Below are 18451 nucleotides of genomic sequence, written 5' to 3'. Positions count from 1 at the left end.
GACAGAGAGACTGAGAAGTTATGATGATCGCAGCTCTTAAGAGCAGAGGAAATACTAGTATAAGGTCTGTCTACCCCACCAACCACCTCTTACGACTGCCAACTATCTCCAGTCTTGACTGAGCCATTTGTGTAATTTCATGAAACAAATCAACTTAAATGAATCTCAGAAAAAAATCTCCGGTCTTGACTGAGCCATTTGTGTAATTTCATGAAACAAATCAACTTAAATGAATCTCAGAAAAAATGACCAGAGAACCACCTTTTGAATCACAGCATGGTAACAGCTAACATTTCCTGAGGGCTTACTCTGTGCTAGGTGCAATGCTTAGAGCTTTACATGAATTCGGTCAATTCAGCCTCACAATAATTCCAAGAAGGAGCAACTAATATTCCCACTTTACAGATAAGAAAAATGAGGCTTAGAAAGGTCAAGTAATTCATCCAGTGCCACACAGCTGATAAAGGTTGGAGCCTGGATTTAAACCCAGGCAGTGTGACCCTGGAACCAGTGCTTTTAGTCATCCACTGTATCACTTTTAATAAAAGCAGTTAAACAGCACAGTTCCCAATGTCCAATCACTCAGACAGCTTTTTGTTAGGGTAGACCTAAAACTAGTGGACCACATATTCCTCAGGTGCATAGTGGGTGTGTTGGTCTAAAAGCATGAGGCTTTCTGGTCATAGGTATTAAAGGATCTGAAGGAAGAGATTTTAATCTATTGATTAATTCCAGAGTGAGATAAATTGTCCTGCCAAGCTCCTGCTATTTATTCAGGACCTCTATTTCTCTTTTTGGAAAATGTAAATAATATGTCCTGGGCTTCTATGAGAAATGACTAGGTAAAATAATGGGCAAGCACTATGCAAACTGTAAAGTGCTGTACACAATTATCCCATATGTTAAGGAGTTTCCAAAATAGCAATTTCTTCCAATGCCCTTGCAAAAGCAAATGAGACACAGCTGCTAGAACACTCTGTAAAGAGAGAGAAATCCAGCTCTTTAAAACTTTCAAGGGGGAAAACACACACCATAAAATTACCCCGAAGATGAATTTTACAAGAAGCACGGAAGTGTCATCAAGTTTTTCCGTGGTTAATTCTAAAAGAGTGCTAGCGTCGCAAAGATCAAACAAGCAGTTCTTCCACAAAAACCTGGGGAAATATGCTGTTTAATGACACTTGCATAATAGTTAGAAATATAAATTATACTCACATGAGAAGCAGAACTGAAGAAGCCAAGTTTACTGGCTCTTCTGAGTCTTTCCCAAAGACAAGTCTGTTGGGGAAAAAAGAGGAGAGACTTGTTCTAAACCAAACAAAAGGAAGACATTAAAAAAAAAAAAAAAAAAAAAAGGAAATTTAGAAGAATGAGGTGTCCCTGGAATGCTATGAAGCACTGAGAGTGACTCAGCACTTGCCGAGGGGCAGCAACAATTAACGAGTTTGTTGAAAGAACTCTAATAAAATCGGCATTCCCTGTAATCTCAGAACAAGATGGCACCACTAAAGAAAATGTTCAACAACACATCTGGGGACTCTGATTTGATGGAAGTTGCTTGGGGGTGGGGGGAGCTCAGGGATGAGTCACAGACTCCTCAAATGAAGTGGACTAAAGCTGGAGGAAGCTGGGTTGGGTCTCTGCCCTCTTCATTGTTCTCCTCCCCAGGGATTGCAGCCCTTCTGCAATCAGCCAAAAGGAACAAGTGAGTTGGCCACTGGGCAATGAGAAATTGTCAAACAAGTGAAATGAAGTTTCATTTGCAGTATAAAACATATACACTGTATAAACAAGTCCTGAGACAGGGAGAAGGAAGACTTTCCCAGGATCCTCTGCGCCCATGAGAATCATTCCTGCTGAATCCTGTCTCCAGGTAGAAGGGCACTTAGGTTATCCAAGATGGAGCCAACACAGATTTTTAAGTTCTTTGGGGAAAAAGAAAATCATGATTCCTCTTAGTAACTAATTTCTGTCTTTATCTACCCTTTTAGCCATTAAGTTCTGTGCTAAAACTAGCTTCAATGTCTCTAAACTGGTCTTTGTGGACATGGATGAATGATTTTGGCTTTGCCCATCGAAAAGTATGCATCCTTCCTATATTTGCACGTATTATCATACTAAACTCATAATGGAAACCCAGGAAATTCTCCTGTCCCTTCTCAAATGAGAACTTCCCAACGCCCCACCTCAGGTTATAGAAAGGAAAAAAAATTTTTTTTTGATGTCCTGGCATCATTTTTCCTATTTCAGGTGGCTATAGACTGAGTGGAGAGTTTACACCTTCCTATCTTAAGAAAAAACAAAAAATTGAGAAGGTTAAGAGCTGGTGATTTGACATTTCCATATTAACTTTTTTTCAAAATGCTGGTGTTTTCTTTTTTTGTTTTGGATTAAACTCAGGTGTAAAATATTATATTGCACATATTCGTTATTGAGTGAATTTATTGAATTTACGTAATATTCACGAACAGAATTTTGTAAGTTGTTCTGCCAGCCAAACTATTCCTGCTTCCTTCACAAATGGAGCTGCTCAGTGTTAATCAATTGATTACCATGAATGAAGAATTCTCCAGAACGTTGTTAAAACCAAGATACCACCATTTGGTTCCCCTTGAAAAAAGGAAGTTATTGTTCTACTGGATTTTCTTTTGTTCGAATAGAAAGGTTTTTAAGTTGGGTTGGATGTTCTTTTTTTTCTTAATGCTCTTTTTTTTTTAACATCTTTATTTGAGTATAGTTGCTTTACAATGTTGTGTTAGTTTCTGCTGTATAACAAAGTGAATCAGCTATATGTATACATACATCCCCACATCTCCTCCCTCTTGCATCTCCCTCCCACCCCTCTAGGTGGTCACAAAGCACAGAGCTGATCTCCCTGTGCTATGCGGCTGCTTCCCACTAGCTATCTATTTTACATTTGGTAGTGTATATATGTCCATGCCACTCTCTCATTTCGTCCCAGCTTACCCTTCCCCCTCCCCGTGTCCTCAAGTCCATTCTCTACATCTGGGTCTTTATTCCTGTCCTGCCCCTAGGTTCTTCAGAACCATTTTTTTTTTTTAGATTCCATATATATGTGTTAGCATACGGTATTTGTTTTTCTCTTTCTGACTTACTTCACTCTGTATGACAGACTATGAGACTAGATATCAATTACTGGGTTGGATATTCTTTTTGGGTTTTTTGTTCTTTCAATTTCAGCATTCCTCTAGGAAGAGAGAGCGAATGTTCTCTTTCTCATCAACCAGAGTGATATTAGTTTGAATATGAAATGCAACCAGGTTCCAAAGAAACTATGTTGTAGCTTTTGGGAATGGGAAGAGTTTTTTCCCTCAGGGGACAGAAGATGAGATTTTCCTTTTGTCTTCAACCTTTTAATACCAAAGCGTGAACCATTTCTATATACTTGTTTGGAAGCATGAACTGAATACCATGAAAGACAGCAAAGTAAGCTGACTCCTTGATTCTGACCAAGCCAGCAACAGGCATTTGGATTTGAGTTGGATTTAGATGAGCTATTCAATAACCTGTATAGTAAGACTGGGAGCTTAGGAATCAAATCACATTGTGATCTTGGTAAGGATATTGCTCTTTTGTGAGCAGCTTAGTTGATGGGGTCAGTCTTTTAATTTACTTAAAATTTCGCAGTTTTCCTGTTGTAGCACTTGAACATTTCTCCCCAGTTCAATTCTTCATCCATACAATTGGGTTAATACAACTTACTGTGCAGGTCTTTCGTAAGGACCAAATAAAATGTATACATTAGATGCTTACTATAGGCCCTGGCACATAAAAGCTGAATGATCGTTTCTTGTTCACTTGGCCCCTATATGGTTCTACTGCTAAAGGTTGGTTCTCAATAAAGCAATGTTGGGCTGTAATAACCTTCTGCCACCCTCCCCGACACCCCTAAAAAGAAGAAAAACCACAGCTAACTAAGAACAGTCCCCTAATTTTGACAATTTTGTTGTATCTTTCCAATGGAACCCCATCACCTTATACCTACTATAATAATTTACTGGACACTTACATGAGCCATCTACAGTAACAAGAACTTTACATGGGCAATCTCATTTCATTTTCCCTACAACCCTATGAGTTCAATACTATGGTTATTCTCTTCTGCTTCAAACTCACTTGTTCCCCAATATGAAGAACCCCAATGAGTATTTTCTAACCATCCATCTTACTTAAGTATTTTTTATCATCACTGCAAAACATTACGGAATGCCTTCTGAATTATGTTTTTCAAATTTGTTCAAGCAAAGCACTAAGATACAAAGCATTGATACTGTATACTAAGATACAGTTTCAATCCTCCAGAAAGTGACATATTTTTTACCCCAGAGAGGAAACTATTTAAAGGGCCCATTATCTCTCTTTTTTTAATCATATAGGTGTTTCCTATCTCTGATTAAGTTTATGACCTCATCATAAATAAGAATGGCTAAAACTCCTATTAATATCTGCTTAAGAACTGCAGCCAATAGCTACAAAATGTCAAATTGACCCCACTGACAAGATGGTAGTGATCACCCATACTGTTGAAATGGAGAGCAAGAGATCACTGTAGAAGAGTTCTCATGGAGACGTTCTACCCACATTCACCATCTGAAAAAATGTCATACGTAGACATTCATGCACACTGAATTGGCAAATAAAAATTTCTATACAAATACCCCTAATTTTAAATAAATGTGAAGGCCAGTAGAGCAATAAAGAATGCCTATGCTTGATACAGAGACATTTGTCAGGAAGAGTCCCTACTTGAAAAGACATTACATCTCTATTCAAAAACCTCAGTCAATTCAGTTCATTTAGAAAAGCTCCTAAAATGAAACATTTATTGCATACTTTTCATATTGTGTTTGGCTTTGTTTTATTTTCTGAATAAATATTTGAAGAGGCATGTATGTGGGCTGTATTTTCTTTTGAATCATTTTTGATATTTTACGAGATAATGTTGGCTCTTCCCTCATGGAAAAAACTGAAACGATCAAAAGGGATTTTACACATGGTCTCAACAAGTACGCCTACTGCCCCACCAGCATTAATCCCCCCCAAACACACCTGTTACCATAGATAAAAATCCCTGATTTCTGGGATGCCGAATCTTCCACCTGGATTCTAGACACTACCACTATTTGCAGACCCAATGAAATTGCTTAAGGAATCCTTCCTATCTTTCCTAAAACATTAATCTGTCCCTCTCGACTGGATCACTTACATCATCGCACAACCATATCGTTATTTCTCCCAACCCCAAACAAGCACAAACACCACCACTCCCACCAACACACCCTTAGCGGGACCCCACTTTCCTCACCTGTTTCCCTCCCATTTCTGTGCTTTCTTTGGCAGGAACTTCAAGAGTTGTCTTTCCTCACCATTTCCAAATCTTCTCCTATCACCCTCTTACACTATTTAGAGCAGACCTTAACCATCGCCATGCCACCAAATATGTTCTTGTTAAGGTTACTGATGTTCTCTAGTTGTGAAATTCAATAGTAAATTTTCAGTTGTCATCTTACTTGACCCAACAGCAGCATCTGACACTATTTTTCACTCCCCTCTAACTGGTACACTTCCTTCTCTTGGTTTTTAGGACACCAAACCCTCCCAGTTTTTCTCCTTGGATGGTCGCTCCTCAATCTCTCCTTGGTGGTGTCTCTTTTCCTTCTTGACCTCTTAGTGCTAGAGAATCCCAGGGTTGAGTCCTTTTCTTCTTCTCTGCTTTATCTACACCCACTCCCTTGATCGTCTCATTCAGCCTCACAACTTTCAATACTGACAAGCTGATGACTCTACCTTTAGCCCAAGCATACTCCGCATACTCTCGTAAGCCCCATGTGTGCATGACCAGCAACCAACTCTACATCTCCCATCAGGTGTCTAATAGTCATTTCAAACTCAGTATATCCAAAATCAAAATCCCAACATTCTCCACAAACTTGCTCTTCCTACAGCCTTTTACATCTCAACTGATAGCAATTTCATCTTTGTAGCTTCTCAGGCCAACATCTGGATTCCTTTAACATTCTACATCCAATCTCTCATGAAATCCTGTTGCACTTTACTTTCAAAATATATAGAATTTAACTGCTTTTCACCACCTGTACTGATCAATCAACACATGGCCCAAGTCACATCATCTCTTGCTTGGGTTACTGGCATAACCTTGTAACTAGCCTCTTAGCTCCTATCCTTGCCCTACTCAGTATTCTCTAAACACAACACTCGAACAGGTCCTTCTTAAAAAGTCAGCATTTTGCAATGACTCCTTTTTCACTCAGATTAAAGCCAACGTCTTTTTCAGTGACCTACCAAACATTACATGATCATGACCTCGCCTTGATATTACCTCTCCTATCTATCACTACTTCCCCTTCACACACTTTGCTTCAGCCCCACGGTCCTCTTTGCTGTTCCTTAAATATGCCAGCCATGCTCCTGCCCTTTGGCCTTCACACAGGCTGTTCTCTCTGACTGTGACACTCTTCCCTAGATAACTACATGCTTACAGTCTTAGACAGTCTACCTGTCTTAGGTTTTTGCTCAAATGGCACCCTGTTTAAAATTGCAAGTGTACACACGACCCTTTCCTGCCAGCCCCTGAAGTCCTGAACCTTATTACCCTGCTTTATTTTCCTCCTTTCCATAGCACCTACTACTGCTTTATGTATTATGTTTACTGTCTGTCTCTGCTAGAATGTAGGCTCTGCAAGGGCAGGAATTTGAGTAGATCTTGGTCATGTCTTTTCCTGAACATCTAGAATAGTGCCTGGCATATGAAATCACTCAATGGGTGTTGAATTGAATTGAATGAAATAGGCTTCCAGTAAAAACAAAAAAAATACACCCCAAAAAACCCCTGAATTGATAACATCGTGCCTATAGGAAATAAGGGCTTGACTTAAAATAGCTTGATAGAGATTTACTGTCTAGGATCCAAGTCTAACCTAAAGCAAGAAGAGAAGATACCTGAATACATACCTGCATACATGGTCTATTTTCTGGGAAAGAGAGTATGGAACCAAAAATGACAACCTGGGGGAAAATGGAGACACATCTTCCTTCTTTTCCATTTAAAGATTCAGGTAATATATTTTCAGATGACTCAAGAAGAAGTTTGGAAAAGACCACAATAGTGTGAAGGAGCTAGAAGTTTAACTTAAAAAAAAAAAATCTGGCTTTCTTTTTTTAGTGTTCATCACAGTTCTATATAGACACTCTGACCCATGGATGTCCACCTGTGGTTTGTGCCATTGATGGCTTTTCAAAGTCCCATTTTAGTAAAGTAGGTTGAAAAAGAGGAGCAGTTCGTGGAATATTTGTTTTTATCAGCCTTGGCAATCATAAGGGAGATCAGGTAACTGCTCTCAGTGTGTGGTCCTTGGACCTGAAGCAATAGCAACACCAGGAAACTTGTTAGAATTGCAAATTCTTGGGACCCATCCCACTTCAAGTCTACCTCATCAGAAACTCTGATGATAGTATCCAACTATCTGTGAATTAACAAGTCCTCCAGGTGATTCTAATGCCTACTTTGTGTTAGGCATTTGGTTTAAGAAACACTGAGGAAACAAAATGAGAGAAATCATCATTATTGTTCATTTTCAAGTTTACAATGACTTATTTTTTTAACAAGGCAACATTAGAATACAGATTGCCTTCACTGATACACGCGATACACTCGTAGGTCATCCAGCACCCAACACTAACATTTATGAAATACTCTTTCTGGGCATTCTGCTTCAGATTAACGAGAAAGTAGAAGACTACTCATATATTCCAGGAGCCTAATTTAATGATTTCACAATGCTCTGAGCTACTTGGCTCTTGGCTCTTCCTGTTAAGATTTATGAACCCAGACTGCAGCAAACCATTTTTCAAATTAGCTTCAAGTTGACAATTCCATTTCAACAATAAATTCGCAATGGAATGTGAATTGAGGGAAAAAATAGATATTGAGGGTTGTAGGAATTTGTCAAAAATGACATTCTAATTACAAATATTAATCCACAAGTAGGTCACCAAGAGTCACTTTGCTTTGATTATTTGCTTGATAGAGGATTATGACACAAAGACCATCAGTTTGTAAAGTATTTATTTAAAGAACAGAACTCCGCCTGGTCTGTGAAATCCAAAACCAATATTCTGTAAAGCCCAACTTCCTGTAATTCTCACACTCTCATTAGTTCTTTAAGAGTAGATACATGTCCCATTTTACATATGACACAACAAAGCTCAGTGACCTATTCAAGGGCACATTGTTATGGACAAAGTCAAGACTGAGTCTCAGATGTCTGGGATTTTCTTATAGATGCCAATTCAATATAAGAAATATGTATTAAGCACCTGCTCTGTGCCAGACCATGGATTAGGGGAAGGGAGTATAAAAATTTCTGACACAGTCCCTGACTTTAAAGAGCTCAATTCAAGATACCCTGTCTCCCTAATCATTTAATACCCACCTTTGTCAGTTCTAGCAAAGTAAATGAAATAAATGGTAAACTGGTTGATTTCAGCACTAAAGAAATCTTGGACCAGCAAGGACTGCGTCGTGAGGTGTCCTAAGACCGTTACACTGATCATGCACCATTTAATCAAGGCACCATGTACATCTTGATGAAGAGTTTAAAAGTGCCCTGTCATGTCCTACTAATAGCTCATGCCCATAACAAAATATGGAGATACTATGTGAAAAAAAAAAAGTGATAAGCTTGCAGAAAGGCAGTGTAATTGGAGCTCAGGGTCAGAGGAGACGGAAAGCTATCTATTGAACAAATCACATTTTACAATGAAAAAATAACATGACGTTCAGATATATTTCCAAACAAAGACATGTTAGAACTGGTATGCGCTCCTTCCATCATTCTCTCCATTATCTGAGTATAAGGTTGAGTTTGGGGGTCTGTATTTTTCAAAACCCCAGCAGCTCTGCTTTAGAAAATGTTCAAGTTAAGTCAAGAAACTTATGTGACTGAGAATTGGAGACTTAAGGTCCGGTCTCCATTTTACCACTAACTGGGTTTATAACTAAAAGGAAGATTTTTTTGTTGTGAAAGTAAGAGAACCTCAGACAAATTTTTAAGGAAGTTAAAGTTTTCCATAAAGTATTAGAAGCTATACAAACATGAAGCCATATTTATGCATTCGCTCAACATTTATTTAAGCACTTGTATGCTGAGTGCACTAGGTCCTGGGGGTACCCAAGTGGATATAACAAAGTGTTGGTGTTTTTTACTCTATTATTAGACTATCTGGGGAACACCCTCAGAATAGTAACCTGAAATTATGTTTAGTAGGGAAAAAATTGGACTTAAAGACAGTTTTTTAAATGAGTTGAGACTGCTTAAATAGTAAAATAAAAAGACTAAGGGGTAAGCTTTAATAACTTTTTAAAAAGTTTACAAACTCATTTTAAGATGGACTTAGGCCAGACAATATGAAAGCTAAAAAAGAGTGAAGATTTAGCCTCAAATTATAGCAAAAAAAAGAAAGGGTGAGGGTTGGGGAAGAGAAGAGATTGGGAAGAAAGAACTTTTTCTAGAACACTGGAGCTAGAGACTGAATTCCTCTGCTGGTCTGCTGAAGATATTTTGGAAGTGATTAGCTAATTCTCTCTCTCAATGGGTTTAAAGATGTGACTAAACGTGGGGTGCTGGAATAGCCATTTTTTGGAGTTCTACTTCTAAAGCTCTGTGAATGGTAACTAGGTGGATTAAAAGTCTGTTTTCTTCTCTCTCCCTTATTTGGCTGATACGTCTTCTTCCAGATTTGGAAACTCATAGACATCGCTATGAAATGTATCACAGACCATGAGTCACTATGAAAAGGACAAGTGTGTAAATTGCCTTACCAGTGAAAAATCCTCTGCCTGTCCTCCCCTTTTTTTCTGGGACAAAACTTCAGTTTTTTTCTCTCTGATTCATATCCTGGGGAAATCAAATCACAAAATGGCTATGTTTAATAAAAAATATCTCCAACCCACCTCCTCACTTTAAGAATGCAAACTCTTTTTAATCCAGATGTTCATGATCTCCCCCGCATAAAAGCCTTTTCTTCAGAAGACTTTGGTGCCATTTAAGACAGGTAAAAGAGTCAGAGAACCACTCACAAAAGTTATGCTGAAGTCCCATTAGCCAACGGGTCTAAAAAGTGTGTCTGCTGGTGGCAGCTATTTTAAAGATGGGAATTAGCAGGAGAAAGAACTAAAGTTTATTTGAGGCCACCAGTGCCAGGTATGCTAGGGGCTCTTCGATAGTAATGGTTGACATTAATTGAATTCTTACTAGGTATGAGGTACTATTCTAAGTTTTACAGGCATTATTTTATTTAACTCAAACTACTCCATGAGATAAATACTATGATGGACCCCAGTTCTAGCAGGAGGGAAATGAGGCTCAGAGAGGCTCACTAACTTCCTCAGGATCATGTAGCAAGTAAGATGCAGAGATGAGATTCAAACTCAGATCTGTCTGACACCAGAACTTAAACTATTAACTACTATCTTCATTAGTGCTTTAAAAAAGGTAGATATACTATCTCCATTATGTATAGGAAATGGAAGCTCACGGAAGTAACCTGAGCAAGAGCACACATTAATGTTTCTTTGGCCTGGCATTTGAACTCAGGTCAGGTGGACTCCAACATTTATGTTCTAGGCACAGAGATATTAAGCCCCAAAGAGGAGCTGCTATCCTCACTCACATTCAACTCCATAGAAATTATTCTTAAATCAATTCAAATAAATGAATGTCTACTCTGTACAGAGCACTATATACGAATGAGACTCTGAAGATAATGCGAAAGATGTAAATATATTGTACCTACCTCCAATAAACTTTAAGTTCTAGCTGGCAGAGAAAATACATATATGAATGGATTGAGGTCAGTTGCAAAGCATTGTGTCACCACAGGTAACATGACATCCTATGAAATGAATAAACTCTGAAGCGATGCAGGGGAAACCAGTGACTGGAGAAGAAAGTTCATCAATGAACGTTGAGAAGAGGAATAAAATAAAGCATATGATGAATGGAGTTGATCCCATTTCCACTATCTTCCTGACTATTTTGTCAGTAGGAAGAAAACATACTTTGGAGAACCTATGGAAAGAGAACACAACCTTAGCACTTACTAGAAAGGTTTCATTAAAGGTATGGCTTGTGATCACAGAGCAATGGAAAGACTGAAGGAGAGGAAAGGATTTTTCTGTGATTACAGCTAAAACTACTAGTTATTACTCTTTCCCTTGGCGAATAGGTTTCCATAGGGTTCCATCAAATACAAACCATAATAGTTATAAATCAAACCCAGACTTATTCTCTACAAAGAAAGGCAAAAGGGCAGAGGGGAGGGAAGGGCATCAATTTCAACATTTTCAAGGGATTTTCCATGAGATCTATCCAGTCTAACGAAAAAGAAGAAAAACTTTTTTTCTGAATTAATCTTGAAAATAGAGCTTTACTGGATGAACAAACTAGAACGCCAATTGCTTATTTCAGCTCCCCTCCCTGCAAACCTCCAATTTAATAAAGAATGGGCTGTTGAAAAGAATCTTGGGGATGGCAGACAAGTATTCCCTATTTACAAGGTCGTATCTAAGCTATGTTCAACTTTTCTTCAAGCTAAGACATAGACTTCAGCCTTTAATAGGAAGATTTACTGAAGCTTCTCTGAAAATAGCATTTTCCAAACTGTACTAAAGACAAAAAGAGGCACTTAAGATGCTAATGAATATTACTAAATAAAACACTTCTAGAGTCAAATAACTTTGGGAAAGTTGAGTTCAATTTTTTGCAGCCTTAGACATGTGCATGTACATTTTGTATCTCTACTGGAGACATATTCAGAATTTCTCAAACTTGTTTGACCTTGGAATACCCTGTTATTTTGTGGAACTTGTACTACTATCTCATAAGTCTAAGTATTCCAAAAAGGAGCCATGTTCTCTTTCCTTACATAACTTTTAGAAAGACGAGGTAAATTGAATAATGGGTGGAGAAAGAAAACTACCAACTGGCCATGGTTTTGACCCCATGCCTGGGAGTGATAAGCCTTTACTTCCATGGACTCTGGGTTCATCACTGAATAAGAGTGAGTGACAAATATCTAATGCCTCGTTCCATGATTTTCAGGGCTACCCTCACAGCAACATGGAGAAGCAGTAGAGTCAATCTCTCCTGTAATGGGCAGCTCCGGGTTGGCCTTGGTGGTGTCCGTGGGAGACAAGGCAGGGGTTCCTACCCAGGTGATGGCCAAGAGCTCTGGAAAACTGGAGGAGCACATGGAGTGAAAGATTATTTATACAGTGTGCCTAAACCACTGGGACAACTAAAATTCAGTATTTCATCCTAGTCTCTGAGATATACTCAAGGACTCAAAGTTCAGACTCCTTTAGCGGGTCATTCTGTATCTGCTGGCTGTACTTCCCTGCCCTCTCCCACACCTGAGCAGAATTTAAGACAAATTCACACAGAATATAATGGGATCACACTTCTTCAGATGCTCTGTGTGAGTGTGACTCTTTACAATACTATCATTATTTATGATTATTCAAAGAGGAGGAAACAGAGGCACTGAAGGGAAAGTTTCACCTCTTAGAGTAGTATAGCTAGAGGGAAATCCTTAGGCGAACCTTCTGTCTACAGAAATACAGTTCACTTGGTGGAGAGAACACCTTATAATCACTACATCCAAACGATTTAATTCCTACCCTGTGACATGGCCAGCAGAGTCAAACTGCACTATCCTCAGAGTCAGAGATACAGGAAAATTCTGTCAACTCGTTAATGTGTGATGCATTTTGCAACAGCATTAACCACAATGTTTAGCCAGTGAGTAAAATTAACATAACTCTCAATGCGAACACTGTATCTTTCCATGTAACTGTACTGATACATTTTTTCATATTTCCAAATACTGTTGTCAATTAAGAACTCTCTGTTGTAACAATAAACGGATTTGAAGAATAACTTAAGTATGCATAGTGCTTTACAGTTTATGAAGTACTTTCATTTACGTGTCTTATTTTATCCTCAGTATAACTCTGAGAGGAGGAACTTAGTGTCCTCATTTTATGGTGCAGAAGTTAAGAGATTGAGAGATTATCACCAAACTAATAGCTGGCAGAGTGAGACTGAAACCCAGCCTCTCTGATTTCAGCACTGTCAACTCCCCATGAAGCGAAGCACTACCCACGTGCTCCAAAGGATGTCCCTTATAAGTTCATGGTAATCTCAATTTTTTCTGTATTCCTTGTGCAAAGTACTAGTAAAACTAGTACTTTATTGAAAACTGTCTTATTTACCAATTATTTAATGAATATCTGCCTTATCTATCCCTCTCAAACATAAGCCTTTGGTTACACTGTACTTTCAGAGACCCCTGAAGAATGTCCCCTCCCTCTAGACCCTATACAACCAGGTTCAATCCTATGCAACAGAACCCAGCACAGACCAGGGGTGGCCCCTTCCTACCTCTCGGCAACTCTCTCTGGACTTCTCGACCCCTGTCCTCGCTTAGGGAGGAGACTCTCCTGTGTGCCGTGCGCTCCCAGAGCACCAGTGCGGTCGTCTCTGGAGCACTCACACCACCACGCTGTACTGCGAGTGTCTGTTTATCATGTCCCCACTTGACCTTGGGCATCTTGAGAACAGCGATCTTGGGTTCCTTCACTTTGAATCCCCAGAATCTAGTACACCGTAGGCTGTCAATAATTAATAAATAAGTAATCTAATAAATACACAAAGTAACACAAAACCAATTAAGGCAGTTATCGCCTTTGAGGAGTTCCCAGTCTCATGAGGGAGAAAGACCGATCAAGAGACCACGACAAGCAACATCCCGGGGTGCAGATGGGTTCAAGGTGCTCTGGGAGTGTAGACAGGTAGGGATTGTGCTGCTCGGCCCCTCAGAGGCAGTGAAGTTGGGCAGAAGCTTCAAGAAGAGTAGAAGGTCCCCAGCCAATGGGCGTGGAGCTGAGAGAAAAAGGTGGGAGTGGGCAGCAAAGCGCGACAGCAGGCTTTAGAGCGGTTCTACTTTTGGGCTGTACAGCAGCCCCTTCTCTGGGGGAGCTGCCCCTCTCTCCAGCCAACCTCACGGTTCTAACAGCAGCTACAGGTCATGCACGGTATCTTGTTCCCCTGGCCCAGAGGACTTCCCAGAGGTTTTGAAAATTTCTTCAGGCTCACCGAGGAAGCAAATCTGAGAGAATAGAGCTGACTGGGAGAGAGAAGCCGAGGACAAAGTTGGAGGGAGGGTGTCGTGGAAGTGCTCGAGTCCCTGACTGGTGATGTCTGGAGTTTGGTGGACCCCTGCCTTTGCTGAAGTTTGGTTTTCTACCTCAACTTAGTCAAGCTGGTTTTCTGTCACTTGCAAACACAAGAATCCGGATCCACACTAAGACCTTACTAATATCTCCCACAACATGCAGAGATAGGCGCGAAGTAGCTACTCGATATTTTATTCCTCAAATGGATCTTTTCCCATCATCGAGTTCAATCTCTTTATTTAAAGATGGGGACACAGGCTTGAGCATTTTTCCCCAAGTTACCCATCCGACTCACAACAGAAGCTGAACTCTCTTCCCAGAACAGTGCTGTATCCACACAGACTGCTGCCCTTGTTGCCATTTGCTGGGTAATTAGCCTCAAGGTAAGAAGTGATAACGGGGTTCACATTTGGTGAAAAAATCACAATGGGCACAGAATTCACGATACGACTATAAAGTGATGATATTATGTTTTCTACTTAATTCTATAACTAGCCCCTGGCATGCACCTGGGAGGTGGGTGTTTTGAGACAAGGCACACTCCTTGACCTCAAGTAGTTCACCAAGTAGAATAAGAAGTTGTACAGCTTACCAGAGCTCACAGACCCTCAAATTAGCCATCTGGGAGAATATGTACTTATTACTTTTGCAAGTGCTGACAAGTCTCCTTTGAACCGGTTACGAGCCAAACAAAAATGTCACCTCATAATTTCATAACTGCATTTAAATTCATTTTTAATCAAAAATGGTATCATTGGGCTTCCCTGGTGGGGCAGTGGTTGAGAACCTGCCTGCCAATGCAGGGGACACGGGTTCGAACCCTGGTCTGGGAAGATCCCACATGCCGCGGAGCAACTAGGCCCGTGAGCCACAACTACTGAGCCTGCGCGTCTGGAGCCTGTGCTCCGCAACAAGAGAGGCCGCGACAGTGAGAGGCCCGCGCACCGCGATGAAGAGTGGCCCCCGCTCGCCGCAACTGGAGAAAGCCCTCGCACAGAAATGAAGACCCAACACAGCCAAAAATAAATAAATTAATTAATTTTTAAAAAATGGTATCATTCAGCTGGACCAACTGGATACGGCACTTGGTTTTTAGAAAATGCAAAACAGCCTCCAAAGACAACCATTTCCTCCTACTAAGTATATCCACAAGAATCTGCTATGGGCTCTGAGGTCTGCTGTAGAATAGGAGGCGCAAAGATGTTTCGCCCGAAGCTAGGCAACATCACTGCCCTCAAGGGAACTATACTATTCAGGATGGGTAAATTTTTACGTATTGTTAAAATAATGACTTCTAGAATTTATATTAAATTTCCAGACAGGCATATATCTGCCTAGAGGCAGGTGTCAATATCACCTTAAGTCACCTTGAGTCCCTTCCAGCCCTGTGATTCTGCAGTTGCTTATACTGGATTTCTCCAAGTCTGTGATGGGCTGAAGAGCTATTTCTGCCCTAGTTCTTTTCCTTATATAGGTCAAATCCCATTCCAGTGAGTACCATTACAATAACCACCTCCTGGCCGGCTTATTTTAGACAACCTCATAAAATGAGAATCAAGCATGACCTCCAAGCCAGAGTTGGCTGTGACAGAATTTGACCTGAATATTTAAGCAAGGAGGCAGCCAGTGTCTTAAATTTTTATCTCCATGGCACTGGGCCACTGCAGGACAGTCAGACAAAGGTACAGAAAAATCATCAGTGAGTCCAAACCACAGTACTCAGATTCCTGAATCAGTGACCCCAGTAGCCTGCTAGGCACTGCAAACTCAGAATGTCTGGGGATGCAATGCTGTGAGTCTCCATGTAAGAAGAGTCTCCATTTTCTGTCAACTCCAGCCAAAGAACAGCATGGAGACTTGTGCATCCAATTTCAGGTCTATAAATAAGCCCTCTTGTCATATTGGATACCCCCAAACCTGCAGTTCCTTTCTCCATTCTTTCCCAGTAGGGCTGGCTTCATGTTTCTTTTTGCATTTGTTGCTCTCTCTTGGAACGAAGTGTTAGCTGCCACTCTCTGTAATGTTCCTCTACAAGAACATAAATTCCCTGAGGATAGCAATTTGTTTGTTTGGCTCCCAGCTCTATTTAATATCTGAGTTGTCCTGCTGGAAAGCAAGCGCCATAAAAGTATGAAATCTCTTGTCTAGAACCGTGCCTGGCATACGGTAAGTGCTCGATAATTATTTGCTGAATGAGCGAACACATGATGAACAGTCATTGTGCAGGACCCAACTCCAATGCCACTCTTCCTTTCCCAGAGCAGTTACAGGTCTTTCCTCTGACCCTTTAGTACTGTTTGCATCTCTCTATTATAACAGTTATGGGATACTCTACTTATGTTATATCTGTTTTCCCAGGTAAACTGGAAAATACTTTATGGCAGGAACTATGTTTTTATAACTTCATGTCCCTGTGCCTAAAACAGTAAGAGTTCACTCGATGTTTATTGCTTCAATGATCATAAGAATGAATAAAAATGTTTCTCTTGTAACAATGAACACTGAGGATTTATGATTTAACATCATACCTCACATTCTGCCTGGACTCCAGAGCTTTCCAAACTTAAGAAGCCGTGAGTCACTGGGCTTGGAGGGGAGGGGTGTTTGTTTGTGGAGGACTTGTTTCCCGACCTCGATGAATCACATGTATAATCACCCCAACTGCATCCTGTCTGGGGAAGTAACCAAAACCCCTATTTCTGGCCCCAATGGCTTTTTGGTTTTATGAGTAAATGCCACTGACATGTCATTAAATAAATGCCCTCAGAAAGCCCCCAGCCAGTGCCATAACCTATGACAGTCAGGTTGTAGAGGAGCATTCTTGTGAACACAGCACAAGGCAAAGGAATTAACGTTATTCGCCTTGCCTGGACCACTGCTCTAGCTTCTAACTGCGACCTTGCATCCAAGTTCTTTTCAAACATCTGTTACACTCTTTTCCAATAAATCACAGGTATGATCATGTAATTCTCCTGCAGAAAAATATGCGATGGTTCTCATCATCAACTGAAAACAGACCAAACTTTTTACTCTACAACTCCCTCTAGATTCTGGCTCTGACCTTCTTCACCTGCCATACCTTCCTGCATGCTTATATAACCATATGCTCCCAATAAGATGAACGATTTTCTGATCACATACAAATCCTACACTTTGCTCTGTGACTTTGTTCCCTGTTTCCTCTTAGAATGCCCACCTCCTACTATTTCCAAATGTCTAAAATCTACGTACTCTTTGAGTCTCACCAAATGCCACTTCCTCCACAGTATCATCAGTGATGTTCCAATAAGGAAGAATAATGTCTCTTTGAGCATGTGCAGATTTTATCTGTGCTCCCTTTCCATTAATTATTTCTAATTGCATTATAGACACGTACACGCATGTTCATTTCTCTGATAAATCATTTCCTGAAGAATATCTGAATCTTAGTCAATGTGATACTCCTTCAACTCCTAGTGGTGTGTGCCAGAGTGGACACTCCAAATAAACATTGTTAGAGGAAAACCTGAATTAGATCAATGGTTTAAATCCTTATCTTTGGCTCAGAATCTTCAGGAAAGGTTTGACTTGGAATTTTGTTATTCTCATCTCTCTCGTTTTATCCCTTACCTCCTTTCCAAGAAAATATAAGATTCAGAAAGTCTTTGGTCTCTGCAAAGAACTAGGTTTATATCCACAGATCTCAAAGGCAAGGTATTCATCCCAGCCTTCCTTCCTCCTATATCCAGTTCCTGTGGCCCACCTTGCTAGTAGATACAACAAGTTCAAGTGAGAAAATATAATTTTGACCATAAACCCAGTAAAAGGAAAACATAGTTGAGAGGTATTGCCATTTCAAAAAGCAAACTTTAAAAAAGATAGCATACTCCAAAAAGACTTTGCTGTGACTGGCTATTTCAGAATATCCGCGCCCCAGTGCCAATTTCAGGGTGGACACATTCCTTCAGTGCGGATAGGCGAGAGTTGAAGCAAGAAAGCTTAGCTTTGTTTGACTGCAAATCACCTTCCTCTCCTTTTTGTTTATTAGTACCATTCTGGTTATGAGAAGAGGGAGGTAGAAGCAGAACAAGGTTAAAAACACCCATGTCAAGGTCAGATAGAGAGGGAGCAGAATGTCAAGAGCTTTGCTTCCTCAACTGTCTTTCAGCAACGAGCACTTCTGCGCAGACGAAA

General features: G+C 40.2%; 1 long non-coding RNA gene across 6 annotated transcripts in view; it reads right to left on the bottom strand.

The window, feature by feature from the left end:
* LOC118899045 overlaps nt 1-18451 on the bottom strand; it is a 253287-nt gene that overhangs the window by 70448 nt on the left and 164388 nt on the right. For all 6 annotated transcript variants that reach the window (XR_005020870.1, XR_005020873.1, XR_005020874.1 and 3 more), the window contains one exon: nt 1216-1278. This is a non-coding gene — a long non-coding RNA (uncharacterized LOC118899045). The remainder of the gene's footprint in view (nt 1-1215; nt 1279-18451) is intronic.

This window comes from Balaenoptera musculus, chromosome 8 (genome assembly GCF_009873245.2).
Source record: "Balaenoptera musculus isolate JJ_BM4_2016_0621 chromosome 8, mBalMus1.pri.v3, whole genome shotgun sequence".
NCBI classification, from domain to species: Eukaryota; Metazoa; Chordata; class Mammalia; order Artiodactyla; family Balaenopteridae; genus Balaenoptera; species Balaenoptera musculus.
The sequence above is the reverse complement of the archived record's forward strand: the minus strand, read 5'-3'. Positions and strand labels throughout refer to the sequence as shown.